Source organism: Bubalus kerabau, unplaced genomic scaffold (assembly GCF_029407905.1).
Source record: "Bubalus kerabau isolate K-KA32 ecotype Philippines breed swamp buffalo unplaced genomic scaffold, PCC_UOA_SB_1v2 scaffold_27, whole genome shotgun sequence".
NCBI lineage: Eukaryota > Metazoa > Chordata > Mammalia > Artiodactyla > Bovidae > Bubalus > Bubalus kerabau.
The window spans coordinates 2,520,434-2,533,291 of NW_026577881.1; positions in this window are offsets into that span (position 1 = coordinate 2,520,434).

Below are 12,858 nucleotides of genomic sequence, written 5' to 3' on the forward strand. Positions count from 1 at the left end.
GAAGCAGGCTTCCTTAACTTGCAAACTGGGAATTCCACTTAACAGCCTGGAGGAAAATCGCTTCTTGGAAGATTTTTTTCAGAGGCTGTATCCCCGGAGCTGGGGCCAAGCTAGGGGACCCATACTGACAAGGGAAGGCAAAACCACATCCAATGTCTTTGCTCTGGAGGACAGCTTTGGTGAGCCTAAGTCTTTCAGGAATATTTCTGGCTCCAACAGAGTCAAATTCTGTGTGTGAAGCTGCTCAGCCAAAATAGGGGAACAGAGAGCCTGATTCTCTCTGTGTAGCTTTGAAGCTGTCATTCAAACAACAGCTTGAGAATCCATACAATGCTCTCCCTTACTGCTAAGAGAATTCTCATTGCTGTAGTCCTTGAGAGTTTGTAGAAATCCGCACCCTAACCCTTCTCCAAGTAGGCCTGGGTCCTAGCTCGCAATAACAGGCAACGGCGGAGCTGAGGCCAGTAAGGCACAAGTGAGGTCTCACACATTCTTGAAGCCTGATCGTCCAGGAGCAGTAAGGCCTCTTTTTCCCTGTAGGAGGCTCGCTTGCCTTGCCTCCTGTGAACTGCATTTCCCAGCCTGGGCGCAAAGCTGTTCCTGGAGATTTTTTCTCAGGGGCTGTTTCCCTGGAGCTGGGTCGGACCTCGGGGGCCCAACTCACAGGGGAAGACAAAACCACATGGACAGGTCTATGCTCTGTAGGAGAGCTCTAGTGAACCTCATCTCTCAGGAACATTCTTGGCTTCTACAGAGACACCTCTGTGCATGAAGCTACACACCCAACATAGTGGCAAAGGGAGTCTGATTCTCTCCGTGGGTGCTGATGCTTTGTGGCAAAGCACCTGCTAAGAATCCATCCGCATAGGCTTCCCTCACCTTGACAGAGGTCTCATTGCTGTAGTCCTTGGCAGTTTGGAAAGAAGCAGACCCTTACCCTTCACCAAGTAGGCCCTTGTCCTTGTTTGAATGGAAAGGCAGTAGCTGAGCTGAGGCCAGTAAGGCGCCAGTCAAGTCTGACATATTCCCGATGCCTGCTCCTTCACGGAAAATAACGTTAGAATCTGGGAATGTCTTTGCAAGGCTGGCAAAGGGCAGTCAGGAACCTCGACCCTGCCTCTGGAATTTCTATCTTCTCAGCACATCTGGCGGTCTCGGTCAGGAGAAACTAACCCATTCCTTGCAAATATAGGCTTCCAAACACAGGCCGGTTGGCTGTCTCTTCTTGCCGAAGGAAGCTTGCTTATCCCACCTCCTGTGAACTCCACTTCCCAGCCTGGGTGATAAGAGGTTCTTGGAGATCTTTTCTCAGAGGCTGTTTCCAAGGAGCAGGGGCTGATCCCAGAGACCCACACGCAGAGGGGAAGGGAAAACCGCATGGATAAGTCTTTGCTCTCTAGGAGTGCTCTAGTGAACCTCAGTCTATGGGGAATGTTCTTGGCTCCAACGGGGACATCTCTGTGTGGGAAGCTGCATAGCCATCATAGAGACACAGAGACCTGATTCTCTCTGTGCAGCTTTGACGCTGTCGTTCAAACAACAAATTGAGAATCCACACAATGCTCTCCCTTACCACTGAGAGAGTTATCATTGCTGTAGCCCTTCGCAGTTTCTGGAAATCGGCACACAAACACTTCTCCAAGTAGGCCTGGGTTCAAGTTCAGATGAACATGCAATAGCGGAGCTGAGGCCAGTAAGGCACCAGTCAGGTGTCACACACTCTGGCAGCCTGCTACTCCAGGGACAGTAAGGCCTCTATTTCCCTTCAGGAGGCTCGCTTGCCTTACTTCCTGTGAACAGCGTTTCCCAGCCTGAGCGGAAAGCAGTTCCTGGAGATCTTTTCTCAGGGGCTATTTCCCCGGAGTTGGGGCGGACCTCGGGGACCCAACTCACAGGGGAAGGCAAAACCAAATGGACAGGTCTATGCTCTGTAGGAGATCTCTAGTGAACTGCCGGGGACCAGCCCCAGCTGATCCAGGGTATTCGAAGCAGAGACGGCGTAGGCGAGGGTCAGGGAACAACTGCTTAATTAAACGTTAATTAAGGATATAAAGAGTAATAAAATGAGGATAGCTCAGTAGGAAAATTCAGTGGAGAAAAGAGGCTGAGTAGCTTGGTTTACGCGGGGGACCAATAAAACTTCAAGACAAGAAGCTTGCACCACTTACGTAGGCCGCAGGCGTCCTTCCCTTCTCCCAAAGGAGAGGAGACACTGAAGCCTCCCTGGTCGGATCTTAGAAGCCCAGGCAAAATTAGTAAGCTTGGTGGGTTCCGCGCTCCAGATGGAGACTCAACCAGAGTGAGAGAGAGAGAGAGACATGGGGAGACCAGTATTTCGAGAAACTGATCCCAATTCTTTATTTTCCATGGTCTACTTTTATACACTGAGATGTTATGCAAAAGTCACGTGAGGTCAGCAGTCCTGACTTTTATCAAAGTCAGGTGCTTCATACAAAAGTATACAGAGGTCTTAGGGGTGTTACATCATCTTCTGGCCGGGGGGCCTGCTGACAATTTACGACCCTCTCCTTGTGACAGCGGTCAGTCAACCAGGACACTTATTTCTCCAGGGGTGATTATTCTTAAAACAGACGCCACCCAAATAAAGTTACATTCCTATAGGGTGAGGGTGTAGTGGGTTTTAGTTAAGGAAAGAATTTACTTAGCCTAAGGTCTAACGTGATTTATATCAAAGGTTAATACTTATTTCTTCTATATATTCATTAATGTGTATAAGGGCAGGGGATGTGGAGACTTAGCAGTAAACATCAGCTCAACAAATGAAAAACCCTTCACCAATATGATTTCTAATCAGCCCATTATACTTATACTAATAATTTTCTAACTTTTCTAAGGAACCTGTTTTTAGAAGGTTTAAAGCATCTCGTGCCTCTCATGGTTGGGAGGCTGTGAGCAATCACATGTGGCCGGACAAGCCTGTCAGGCAGGTTAGAGAACCTTCAGAGGAGTTTGTAGGTTAAAACACTCTTGTCACACCCAGGGGTTTTTATCAACTGGAGCTCTAGGTTAACTCCTTCTCCGAAAGAGGTGGTGGGGGACAGCCCCCCGTAAAGTCAGAGGTGTAGGTGAGAGCACAAAGTAGTAAGGTAGGCAGGCTCTGGTTATGGGGGTAGATGCTCGAGGATTTCCAGGGGGACTCCTGAGGCTCGATCCCACCTTTGCGTATGTCGAGCCTCCTTCCTCATGACCTTTGCCATGGGCGGAGTGCCTCACTCTGGCCCCCAACAGTGAACCTCCTCTCTCAGGAACATTCTTGGCTCCTATTGAGACACCTCTGTGCGTGTAGCTACACACGCAACGTAGGGGCAAAGGGAGCCAGATTCTTTCCGTGGGGTGTTGATGCTTTGTGGCAAAGCACCTGCTTGAGAATCCATCAGCTTACGCTTCCCTCGCCTTGACAGAGGTCTCATTGCTGTAGCCCTTGGCAGTTTTTAAAGAAGAGGACCCTTACCTTTCATAAAGTAGGCCCTTGTCCTAGTTTGAAAGGAAAGGCAAGAGCTGAGCTGAGGCCAATAAGGCGCCAGTCAAGTCTGACATATTCCCGAAGCCTGCTCCTTCATGGAAAATAACGCTGTAATCTAGGAATGTCTCTGCAAGGCTGGCAAAGAGCAGTCAGGAGCCTGCACCCTGCCTCTGGAATTACCAACTTCTGAACAGATCTGGAGGTCTCCCTTAGGGGAAGCTAACCCATTCTTCCAAATAGAGGCTTCCAAACGCAGGCCGCTTGGCTGCCTCTTGCTCTCTGAAGGAGGCCTGCTTTTCCCGCCTCCTATGAACCCCACATCCCAGCCTCTGGGAAAAGCGGATCTTGAAGATCTTTTCTCAGGGGTTGTTTCCACGGAGCTGGGGCCGAGCCTGGAGCCCCAAACGCACAGGGGAAGAAAAACCACATGGACAAGTCTTTGCTCTCTAGGAGAGCTCTAGTGAATTTCACTCTGTCAGGAACTTTCTTGTTTCCTATGGAGACACCCCTGTCTGTGAAGCTGTGTACCGAACATGGAGACACAGAGTCTGATTCTCTCTGTGCAGCTTTGAAGCTGTCGTTCAAACAACAGCTTGAAAATCCATACAATGCTCTTCCTTACCCGTGACACAGTTCTCATTGCTATACCCCTTGGCAGTATTTAGAAATCCATACCCAAACCCTTCTTCTAGTAGGCCTGGGTCCTAGTTCGGAGAAACACGCAATGGCGGAGCTGAGGCCAGTAAGGCACCAGTCAGGTCTCACACACTCTGGCAGCCTGATCGTCCAGGGAGACTAAGGCCTGTTGTGCCTTGCAGGAGGCTCGCTTGTGTTACCTCCTGTGAACTGCGTTTGCCAGCCTGGGGGAATAGCGGTCCCTGGAGATCTTTTCTCAGGGGCTCCTTCCCCTGAGCTGGGGCGGACCTCAGGGACCCAACTCACAGGGCAAGGCAAAACCATATGGACAGGTCTATGCTCTGTAGCAGACTTCTAGTGAACCTCATCTCTCAGGAACATTCTTGGCTCCTATAGAGACACTTCTGTGTGTGAAGCTGCGTACCTAACATAGGGGCAGAGAGAGCCTGATTCTCTCAGTTCATTTTGACCCTGTCGTTCAGAAAACAGCTTGAGAATCCATAAAATGCTCTCCCTTACCGCTGAGAGAATTCTCACTGCTGTAGCCCTTGGCACTTTGTAGAAATCCGCACTCAAACGCTTCTCCAAATAGGCCTGGGTCCTAGTTCGGAGGAACAGGCAATGGTGGAACTGAGGCCAGTAAGGCAACAGTCAGGTTTCACACACTCTGGCAGCCTGCTCCTCCAGGGACAGTAAGGCCTCTTTTTCTCTGCAGGAGATTCGCTTGCCTTACTTCCTGTGAACAGCGTTTCCCAGCCTCAGCGAAGCGGTTCCTGGAGATCTTTTCTCAGGGACAGTTTCCCCGGAGGTGTGGCGGACCTCGAGGACCCAACTCACAGGGGAAGGAAAAACCACATGGACAGGTCTATGCTCTGTAGGAGAGGTTTAGTGAACCTAATCTCTCAGGAACATTCTTGGCTCCTATAGAGACAACTCTGTGTGTGAAGCTACACTCCCAACATTGGAGAACAGGGATCTTGGTTCTCTCCGTGGGGTGCTGATGCTTTGTAGTAAAGCACCTGCTTGAGAATCCATCCTCTTAGGCTTCCCTCGCCTTGACAGAGGTCTCATTGCTGTAGCCCTTGGCAGTTTCAAAGAAGAAGACCCTTACTCTTCATAAAGTAGGCCCTTGTCCTAGTTTGAATGGAAAGGCAATAGCTGAGCTGAGGCCAATAAGGAGCCAGTCCCCTCTGACACATTCCCGAAGCCTGCTCATTCATGGAATATAACTCTAGAATGTTGGAATGTCTTTGCAAGGCTGGCAAAGGGCAGTCAGGAACCAGCACCCTGCCTCTGGAATTACCGACTTCCTAGCAGATCTGGAGGTATCCTTTAGGAGAAGCTAACCCATTCCTTCCAAATAGAGGCTTCAAAACACAGGCAGGTTGGCTGCCTTTCGTGCCCGAAGGAGGCTTGCTTTTCTCTCCTCCTATGAACCCCAGTTCCCAGCTTCTGGGAAAAGCGTATCTTGAAGATATTTTCTCAGGAGTTGTTTCCATGGAGCTGGGGCCGAGCCCGGGGCCCAAAGGCAAAGGGGAAGGCAAGACCACATGGACAGGTCTATGCTCTGTAGCAGACCTCTAGTGAACCTCATCTCTCAGGAACATTCTTGGCTCCTACAGAGACACCTCTGTGTGTGAAGCTGCGTACCTAACATAGGGGCAGAGAGAGCCTGATTCTCTCTGTTCATTTTGACGCTGTCATTCAGAAAACAGCTTGAGAATCCATAAAATGCTCTCCCTTACCACCGAGAGAATTCTCACTGCTGTAGCCCTTGGCACTTTGTAGAAATCCGCACCTAAACGCTTTTCCAAGTAGGCCTGGGTGCTAGCTCGGATGAACAGGCAATGGTGGAGCTGAGGCCAGTAAGGCAACAGTCAGGTTTCACACACTCTGGCAGCCTGCTCCTCCAGGGACTGTAAGGCCTCTTTTACTCTGCAGGAGATTCGCTTGCCTTACTTCATGTGAACAGCATTTCCCAGCCTCAGCGAAGCGGTTCCTGGAGATCTTTTCTCAGGGACAGTTTCCCCGGAGGTGTGGCGGACCTCGAGGACCCAACTCACAGGGGAAGGCAAAACCACATGGACAGGTCTATGCTCTGTAGGAGAGGTTTAGTGAACCTAATCTCTCAGGAACATTCTTGGCTCCTATAGAGACAACTCTGTGTGTGAAGCTACACTCCCAACATTGGTGCACAGGGAGCTTGATTCTCTCCGTGGGGTGCTGATGCTTTGTGGCAAAGCACCTGCTTGAGAATCCATCCTCTTAGGCTTCCCTCACCTTGACAGAGGTCTCATTGCTGTAACCCTTGGCAGTTTGCAAAGAAGAAGATCCTTACCCTTCATAAAGTAGGGCCTTGTCCTAGTTTGAATGGAAAGGCAATAGCTGAGCTGAGGTCAATAAGGAGCCAGTCCCGTCTGACACATTCCCGAAGCCTGCTCCTTCATGGAAAATAACTCTAGAATCTAGGAATATCTTTGCAAGGCTAGCAAAGGGCAGTCAGGAACCAGTACCCTGCCTCTGGAATTACCGACTTCTGAGCAGATCTGGAGGTCTCCTTTAGGAGAAGCTAACCCATTCCTTCCAAATAGAGGCTTCAAAACACAGGCAGGTGGGCTGCCTTTTCGTTCCCTATGGAGGCGTGCTTTTCTCTCCTCCTACGAACCCCGGTTCCCAGACACTGGGAAAAGTGGATCTTGAAGATATTTTCTCAGGGGTTGTTTCCACGGAGCTGGGGCCGAGCCTGGAGACCCAAAGGCACAGGGGAAGGCAAGACCACATGGACAAACCTTTGCTCTTTAGTATAGCTCTAATGAACCTCACTCTGCCAGGATCTTTCTTGATTCCTACGGAGACACACCTGTGTGTGAAGCTGCGGGCACAGAGAGCCTGATTACCCCTGTGCAGCGCTGAGTCTGGGCGGCTAAACAACAGCTTGGGAATGCAGCCTGGGGCGCTTCCCTTCCCTCGGACAGAGCTCTCCTTGCGTTAGGCCTTGGTAGTTTGCATACAATGGGGCCCTAAGCCCTCTGCAAGTTGGCCTGGCTCCTAGGTCCAAAGGGCAGGCCAGAGCGGAGCTGAGGCTGTCAGGCTCCAGACACATCTCCCATACTCCTACATCCTGCTCCTACCCGGGCGTGAACGCTAGAAGCTGGGAAGGTACCTGGACCGTGCAGGGGCGGTGCGAACGCGGGCGGGGTGGTGCGGGGGTCGGCTTCTGGCGGGGGTGGGGGCGGGCTTCCCAGTTGTGCTCTCGGAGGTGGACACTGAGGCTGAAAACGCGCCGGGAGCGCACCCGGGACTGGGTAAACCAGGGCTGCGCGGGTCGAGATTCCAATGGCTTTGGGTGCGGGTCGGTCCCAGTTGTGCTCCCGGGGGTCGCCACTGCGGCTGGGAACGCGCCAGGAGAGCGGCAGGGGCGGGTCTAACCCTGGGGGCGTGGCGCGGGGGTCGGCTCATGGGGGGGATGGGGAGGGGTTCCCAGTTGCGCTCTCGGGGGTTGCAACTGCGGCTGGGAACGCCCATTTCGTCCGCTCCTGGGTCCCCAAGGATCGCCATCCCATGGGTGCAGTGGAGGGCTGCGGACCACAGGTAAGGGCACTGGGACTGCGTGGAGCAGGGAACCAAGTATTCTGCCGTCTGTTGGCACATTCTCGGAGCTCCCCAACCTGGCGGTCGCAGAAAGGCCTTGCCTTTGGGGTCAAGGCCTTTACCGCTCCACCCCTCTGCTGAAAAATCTCAGGGTCTGCGCGGTTCTTCCAAGCAGCCTAGTGTCCGCTGGAAGTCCAAGGGACAGAACACTGAGCTCTGGCCGGCTGGCCCAGCCCTGCTTCTGGCACTTTGTAAGCCAGCGGGCCCTTGAGCACCTGCTGGGATGGGAAAGGGAAGGGTCCACGGATTGCACCCTAGAAACTTAGTAGGGTGCATGGATTTCAAACCCTGGTGGCCGCCCAGGCAGCAAAGAAGGGGGGAGGGCACCTTGCTGCCCTTTCATGGCAGAATCTGTGGTTGTCCAGCTGCGTGGGCCTTTTCATGAGGACCCTGTGCAATAAAAGTTTGGTGTTTTGGAACTGAATAATTAGAACGTGTAAAAGCTTTAAATTATGTGGTGGTGTAATTAAAAAACAAAACAAAACAAAACCAAGCTCCAAGTGTTTTGCAAATGGAGGTTTAAATATTGAAGGACTGTATTCCTTGCACTGTGGCATTCTATCAAGAAGTGTGCAGGATTTTTTTTTTTTAAGTAAAGTGTTCGAAGTGAGGGAAACAGGAAACCCAGAGGTGCCCCTGTATTTTGGGGAAGGCCTTAGGAGGTCACTTGGAAATGCTGCTGGCTGTGCAGGAGGGCGGCAGATGGGCTGTGCAGGCTTGTCCTTTGCATGGATGTTCTTGTGTGTGGAAACCCAGCTCGGAGCCATCTCCTGATGTGTAAGAATTTCTCAGACAAACCTTGAGCTAAGCAATGCATTTTTTCCTAAGAAAATGTTTGTCTTAAGCGATGTAAATATCCTATGTATTTCCGCTAGACTCTGGCTTCAGGTCGGTTCCCCCAAAAGGCTCAGAAGCGATTTGAACAAAACAGCATGTTTTCCTCCTAGCTTGTTCTCCTTATCTATGTTAAGGAAATGATATATTTGCCTGCAATACTGCCTTTCTTCAAGATTCATGTCAATCAAGTTTTGGCCCAGGATGACTCACCTGCTGCCAATATTATCTCAATGCATGTCGTGGGGGAAGGGCCTGGTGCTATTCCCTGAAACAGTTCCTTTCTTTCCTTAGCTGACTGCTAGTGCCTGTAGAATATCTGGCTAAAGACCAGCAGGGGGTACTCTTACTACCCCCCCCCACCCCGCCTAGAGTCTAAGTCAGCAGCTTTCTCTATCTCTTTAATACTTTAATAACACTTGATGACACAAAAGCTCTGAGCGATCAAATCATATCAAATCTTCATTTCAGATTGAAGATGCATTCCATGGTATTGCCATCTTAAGTCTTTCCATCGTTATGGAATATCTGTCCATGTATTCAGGATAGTTTTCAGCCAGGGTGTATAATTTCCAGTGTGCCAGTCTTGTCATCCTCGTTACATCCATGGCAAAGTGTTTTATTCATGTTGATATTATTGAAAGGGAATTTTTTGAAATTCCTTTTCAGATTATTATCTGGTAATGTATACAGATAAAACTGTGTAATCATTCATGTTTATCAGTTTGGACAGCTTGATAGTTGTCTTTAATTTCTTTACTTTCTGACACTTTAAGATTATCCTGGGACACATATGTAATGCCTCACCCCTAAATTCAGACATGAGTTCAAAGAACTTCTGTCCTTTTATTTATTTATTTATTTATTCTTTAACATTGAAATCGTTTTGACTATGCTGGGTGTTTGTTGCTAGATGGAAGTAGCTAGGACCTCTGGACTGCAGTCTCTCATCTCTTGCTGACCTCTTGTTGACCTCTGCAGAATCCTGGTAGGTGGGAGCTTGTTAGTTCCTTGTTCCTTATCAGAACCTCCTGTGGTAAGTGTTTTTCTCTTCTCTGTTGCCTGGTAAGGGTGGGTGGTCATGGGCATCCCAAAGTTGGCTAGAAGTCAATTATTTAGGCAGGCTTGTGCATAGATATGGGAGAAGGCAATGGCACCCCACTCCTGGAAAATCCCAAGGACGGAGGGGCCTGGTAGGCTGCAGTCCATGGGGTGGCTAAGAGTCGGACACCACTGAGCGACTTCATTTTCACTTTTCACTTTCATGCATAGGAGGAGGAAATGGCAACCCACTCCAGTGTTCTTGCCTAGAGAACCCCAGGGACTGCGGGGCCTGGTGGGCTGCCATCTATGGCGTGGCACAGGGTCAGCCTCAACTGAACCACTTAGCAGCTGCAGCAGCAGCAGCAGCAGTGCATAGATATCAAAGGGGATGAGAACAGTCAGGTAGGATCACATATGTCACCGTGAAACAATACTTCTCCTCTTAGCCAAAGCTAACAAAAGATTTCTGTTCTAGGTCACCCTAGAAGAGATCACTTAAGAGGTAAAGAAACTTAAACTCCATTAGCAAAGGCAGTTCAACATCTCAAGAAAACTTGTGCTAGGCAAAAAACTCTTTTCTGGGGGCTTACTTTCCCTACAACCTCCTTATCCCATTCTGTACCCATTCCTTTGCTTCTCCCGTCTGAAAATGCCACCTGTAAGACAGAACTATTTCGTTTTCCTTCTTAAAGTGTGATTGCATTCCATACATTCTTGTAATAACAAGTCATACATTTCCCTTCAGCAACCAAGAACTGACTCTTATATTGGCATTTGATAGATTGGTGAGCATACCTATCAGTGATAATAGCGCCCACCCCGCTTCCTGCAAGAACAGAACAAAACAAAACAAAACAAAAAAATTGCTTTCTTACATTTAATATGTTCGGATGGTGCCAGTCACTATTCATGCAGAGTCAAAAATCTCTTTTGTTTCTGTGTAAAAGGGAGGTCCTTTCAAGTCGTGAATGTTTAAGAAGTTTCATTTATTTGGAAGTGACCTAGCTATTCAATACACTGTCGTCACTTAGTTTAGCACCAGGATAGAAACTCAGGTAACCAAAACACCTGGAGGAACGTTTGTAAGTTCAGTTCAGTTCAGTTGCTCAGTCGAGTCTGACTCTTTGTGACCCCGTGGCCTGCAGGACGCCAGGCTTCCGTGTCCATCACCAACTCCAGGGGCTTGCTCAAACTCATGTCCATCGAGTCAGTGATGCCATCCAACCATCTTATCCTCTGTCATCCCCTTCTCCTCTGCCTTCCATCAAGACTATGAGAGGCAGATATTTTAGAGTATAATTATTGTTAAGAGTTTATCTAAAAGCTCATATCACATTTACATTTTTTACATTGGTTGTTGCTGTTTCCAGGTACTTTCTTGCTGACAAGCTTGTGACACATATAACAATAGAGCAATTTTTACCTCAAAAGAAACCTAGGCACTATGAACATGTTGTGCTTAATGTTGTTGACTCTTAGACATGTCTATAATGGAGGAGCAAAACCAAAAATACTAGATATTTAATATTGACTAGTTCCCAGTTCACGGGACTCTGACATTCATTTAGGTCAATGTTTTCTTGTATTTCCAGCAGTTTGATTTGGAAGGGCTGCTTTGTCTTGAGACCATTGAAATCAGAACACAGAACTTGAGCAATATTATCAAAAAACACAGGGCTCACACTGACACATACCTTAATCCAAACAGACAGACAAGACATCTTCCAGGTTTCCGCCTGAGATTTAAAATATTTCTTTGAGCCAGTCTTCTGGGGAGTGGGGGGATGGGGGTGGCAGTAAGGCAGGCTTGGGTAACAAGCTGATTGTTGCTCATTGCATATGCAAAGAACCAGCTTTCCGGGTTCCAAGGAAAAAAGTTTCCTTGGTAACCAACTTTGTCTGGTTCTATAGAATATCATGGCCCTCCTAGGTCAGGTCATCTTGCCTTTCTGTAGTCCTCGTTTTATCCCTAAATCATAGACAGCTTGGATTGTCTCTGTGGGGTGTATGTATTGTCCTCATGTTTGACCTGGCGGCAGCAACGAGGTCCGAGAGCCTCTCCTGGAACCGGGCGTGGGGACGGGGCTCACCGAGAGCCACTGGTGAAGGTGGGCAGCACCCCTGGAGCGCGGCAGGGGCGGGGCGAACCCGGGCGGCGCAGGGCGGGTGTCGGCTCCTGGCGGGGGTAGGGGAGGGCTTCCCAGTTGTGCTCTCGGAGATGGCCACTGCAGCTGGAAACGCGCCGGGAACGCAGCCAGGGCGGGGTAAACCTGGGCTGCACAGGTCGAGATTCCGCTTGCTGTGGGTGGGGGGTCGGTCCCTGTTGTGCTCCCGGGGGTAGCCAATTTGGCTGGGAACCCGCCTGGAGCCCGGCAGGGCCGGGGCGAAACCTGGCGGCGCGGGGCGGGGTGGGGTTCCGTTCGCAGTGGGGGTCGGCTCCTGGCGGGGGTGGGGGAGGGCTTTCCAGATGTGCTGTTGGGGGTCGCCATTGCGGCTGGGAATGCCCATTTCGTGAACTCCTGGATCCCCAAGGATCGGCATCCATTGGCCACAGCGGAGGGGTGCGGAACACAGGTAAGGGAACGGGGACTGCCTGGAGCAGGGAACCATGTATTCCGCCCTGTGTTGGCACAGTCTCAGAGCCCCCCAACCTGGCGGTCGCAGAAAGGCCTCGTCTTTGGGGTCAAGGCCTTTACCGCTCCACCCCTCTGCTGAAAAACCTCAGAGTCTGCGCGGTTTTCCCAAGCAGCCTAGTGTCCGCTGGAAGTCCAAGGGACAGAACCCTGAATTCTGGCCGGCTGGCCCAGCCCTGCTTCTGGCACTTTGTAGGCCAGCGGGCCCTGGAGCACCTGCTAGGATGGGAAAGGGAAGGGTACGCGAATTGCACCCTGGTGGCCGCCGAGGCAGCAAAGAAGGGGGGAGGGCACCTTACTGCCCTTTAATGGCAGAGAGAATCTGTGGCTGTCCTGCTGCGTGGGCCTTTTCATGGGGACCTTGTGCAATGAAAGTTTACCGCTGACCTTAGGGAACTTCCCAGTGTGCTTCTGACAGATGAGGGATGCTGTGGAGTTGGCGGGGCCTCTCAGGACTCCGCTGGGTTTGGCGCAATGGAAGAGGGCCTCATCTCCAGGGAAGGCAGGAACCTCAGGCTTCCTCTCCGTTTCGGACTCCGACCACAGGGTCCCTGCAGAGTTGGGACAGGAGAGTCA